Raw genomic sequence first — 3,974 nt, forward strand, 5'->3', positions numbered from 1 at the left:
GCTCTTGCTAATTCTTAGGCCTCTGTTTTGGTTATGGTTTAGTTATATGTTACGTTTATTAGGCCCAATCACGTGTAGGATGTTCCGATCTAGTAGTGAAGCTTTTACCGTCATGGATTAGATTAATTAGATTTAATTGAAGTAGCTTTACACTCATTTGCTTTATTTATCGATATCCGGATAGATGCAGATCCAATCTGACACCGGCACTCGATCAGCTCTTTAAAGCCGATGCAAGAGTCATCCCGGGGAGCCGACCACGGCTCGGACTTATGTTTCCACGTGTTTGTGTATGCAGGCAAATCATTGCAAGCACGTTCGCACCTTCCTGATCGGGTATAGGTCAGGTGGCACGCCCTGTGTCTTCACAAGCCGCGGCGTGTGCTGGAATTGCGGGCCGTCTACGAGGGAGCAGTGCCTGCTAGCGCCCCGGCAACCTCCCGGCTCTTCGTGTTGCCTGTCACTACTCGCCGGTGGGTTTCGACCAACAACAGCTCAACTGTGTGACTGGGGTAGATGGCAGGTGGTGACAGCCCTGTCCGTACGGTGTAACAGCGGTGTTGCGTTTAGCGTACTCCCCGACATTCGGGTTCAGTGTAGGAGTTCATGCAAAGAGGTAACGGGACTAGATGTACTCCGGTGTGGGACCTTCTCCCTGCTATCCCATTTTCCTAGCACCTGCAGTCCTAACCATGATCTAACATGACCCCCCTGCTTTGGATAGAAGCACTAGGACACCTAACCTAGCCTATGCTCCAGCTGACTTGACGTAGGATAGAGTAGTTCTTTGTTTTATAGTTTCTCTCCTTTATTCCTTCCTCTTGGAGTGTGGTTGTGTGATGTGTCGCATTACCCTTGCTTATTCTTTATCTGTACTTACCCCTGTTAGAGTATTGCCTATTGCTTGAGGCATAATGTCATGGTTAGTGTCGAGTACAATACCTTTGCCGCTGCCGTCCTTTGGGACACAAATAAATGATGATACCCTTACTGTCCGGGTGAAATGCTACAATGGTATATCCGTGCACTTGCGGATCCATCTGTAATCGTATTGATTATACCACGAGAGTGGCACCCCTTGGGTGCAGTTGCTCGGATGGGTTCGGCACCCTCATTTCTAGTGATTGCACTAAGGACTGCCAACATGCATTTCTGGCACTGTTGCTAAGGATTAACCATTCCTAGTGATTGCGCTAAGAAATGTCAATAAGCATTTCTGGCGCCGTTGCCGGGGACGGCATGTGAACAAAGATATTGTGCTAATATTAACTTAGACCTTGTACTCAGGATATAGTCTTTACTCTTTCAGGCTAATGTCACTTTATGTCTTCTTTTATTTTTGATTTGAAAGAAGACAGGGGTAGTGTATGACCAGTTTCTCCCTGCCGGAAAACTACACAGACAATCCAGAGAGGCTCGTGAGAAGGGCACGACCTCACGTCGTTCCTCCTCTCGCTATCCTCCCGTCACAGAAACCCATTTCGGAATCACCACTCGTTCTTGAGGCTATGGCTGAAAAGACTCTCCGCGAGTTCTCCATCCCCTCCACCGACAATGTGGCCACTGGACCCAACATCAATGTCGGGGATGTGAACTTCGAGCTCAAATCAAGCCTCATTAATATGGTGCAGGCTAGCCCATTCTGTGGCAAGCTGAACGAGGATGCAAATGCACATTTGCAGAATTTTCTAGAGCTCTACGACACTGTTGTTATACGGGGTGTCGCTGCTGATGTTGTCAAGCTTCGTCTGTTTTCCTTTTCCCTCCTAGGGAAGGCGAAACAGTGGTTTTATAAAGAAAAGGACATCAACACCTGGGCCAAATGCTCCAAGGCGTTCCTCACAAAATTCTTTCCGCTGGGCAAAACAAATGCCCTGCACGGGAAAATATCAAGTTTCCAGCAGACGGGGATGGAATCCATCCCAAAAGCTTGGGAGAGGCTGCAGGAATACATCCTGGCCTGTCCTCATCATGGCATGGACGAGTGGCTCGTCTTGCAAAGCTTCTACAATGGGCTCACAATGACATCTCGAGCCAACATTGATGCTGCTACTGGAGGAGCCTTCCTCGACCTGACTATCGCCAAAGCAAAAGAATTGGTCGAGAAGATGGTCTCCAATCAGGGGTGGAGCGATGAACGACTCCAACCCCGCACCAAAGGCATGCATACCGTAAAAGAGACGGATATGATTGTCGTGAAGCTGGACCTCCTAATCAAGAAGATGGAGGAAGGGAGCAAACAACCGATCCATGCTCCCGTTTATGCCATGGGTTCGCACTTCACATGCGAAGTCTGTGGTAATGAAGGACACTCGGGGAACGACTGCACCGAAACCCGTGAAGACTGCGCATACCTGAACAACAACTACAATAACGGGTACCATCCACAACAAGGAGGCCAGGGGTGGAACCAGCCACGCCCACCTTTTCAGGGAGGTAATAAATACAATCCTTCTTATAATTCGAATTTCAATTCAAACCAACCTCCCTTGAGAGAACTTGTTCTTGGCCAAGTTAAAATCAACGAAAATATAAATAAAAAGCTTTTGGCCAATGACAAATCCCTGGAAGGTTTAAATGTCAAGCTTGAAACTTTGTCTTGTACTCTTAAAAACCCGTTAAGTTTCAACAAAATGATCGAAACCCAGCTTTCACAAATTGCTGCTTCGTTACCTGCTGTTGAGAGCGGGAAGATTCCGGGGCAACCCGAGTCTCCCGTTGAAAATGTCAGCATGGTATCTACCAGACGGGGTAACTCGTCCCGGAGGCCACCACGCAATAACCATGCAGTTAGGTACTATCCCCCAAGGAACGACGTTTGGGATGGCATGGTGGCAGCGGTGTAAGAGGATCCAGGGGTCCCCAAGATCAGTTGCTCGATCTACATCAAACACTTCAAGCGATACCTATGCAATCTAGGGGCAAGCGTGAATATAATGCCCAAGGTAATATATGAAGCACTTGCTTGAATATCCTGCTCTTTCCCCAACAACTATGCTCGTACAGCTTGCAGATTCAACCATTCAGTATCCCGAAGGGATAGCCGAACACGTTTTCGTACGCGCACGGGACTCCTTCATCCTTGCCGACTTTGTGGTAATGGATATGGAGGGCGACCTTGGAGTCGACCTCATATTTGGGCTACCTTTTCTAAGGTCTACCAAGGTAAGGATCGATGTCGGAAAGGGAGAAATCCATTTCCGTGTTGGAAGGGAGGATATGTTTTTCAGGTTCAAGAAGAAGGAAGAGCAGTGCCTCATGATCCAACAAGACAGTGAAGGGCAAGCACTCTAAGGTGCACCAGAACCCCAGCCAGAACAACGACCCTCCGCACCTAAAAGAAAGAAGAAGGAAAAGAAGGTGTGGCGGAAGGTCGAGAGTTCGGCCTCATCCAGTTCTCCAGGACGAGCCGACGAATGGTAAGAACAATGGAGAAAAGTCGTGCACGTCGGACTTTAAACGACGCGCCCTTGCCAAAGGTAAATTGGTATTTATCTCATATTTGCTTTCTCCGCTTTTCAACATTTTCTTTGCATCTTATTTGTTTTTCTCCACTGCGTATTTGAAATTTTCAAAATTGTTTTCTGCATGCTGGAATTTTTTCTAGCACTTTTCCCTTTTTACAAAAAAATACCAAAAATATTTTCTGAGTTTTTAATCCTTTGGGAAAAATAATGTGGACATCTTTTCGAGCAAACTTTTGTCCGTGCACCATATTTTCAAAGAACTTAACCGTTGAGGAAGCACCAGGCCGAAGGGGGGCACCGGGTGGCCCACCCTGGGGCCGGCCGACCCCACAGGTCGACCGACCCAGGGCCAATGGCTCCTGGGCCCCACCTTCTCCAACGGCTCCATAGCCGTTGTGGCTTGCCTCTCCTCTAGTGAACGCGCCATTTTCTCTTTAAATAGGGGCCGAGAGGGGTGTTGAGCTCTCTCATACTCACACACTCACTCACACTCCCTCTCACACATTC

The 3,974-nt window shown here is 48.0% G+C and overlaps 1 non-coding gene across 1 annotated transcript; it reads right to left on the reverse strand.

Annotated features, from left to right (window-relative positions):
- Nucleotides 1-1,869: 1,869 nt before the first annotated feature.
- On the reverse strand, nt 1,870-1,978 carry LOC120696279. The gene has a single exon (XR_005684057.1). It is a non-coding gene; the product is annotated as a small nucleolar RNA R71 (small nucleolar RNA).
- Nucleotides 1,979-3,974: the final 1,996 nt, after the last annotated feature.

The sequence above is a fragment of the Panicum virgatum genome, chromosome 2K, assembly GCF_016808335.1.
Source record: "Panicum virgatum strain AP13 chromosome 2K, P.virgatum_v5, whole genome shotgun sequence".
Taxonomy (NCBI): Eukaryota; Viridiplantae; Streptophyta; class Magnoliopsida; order Poales; family Poaceae; genus Panicum; species Panicum virgatum.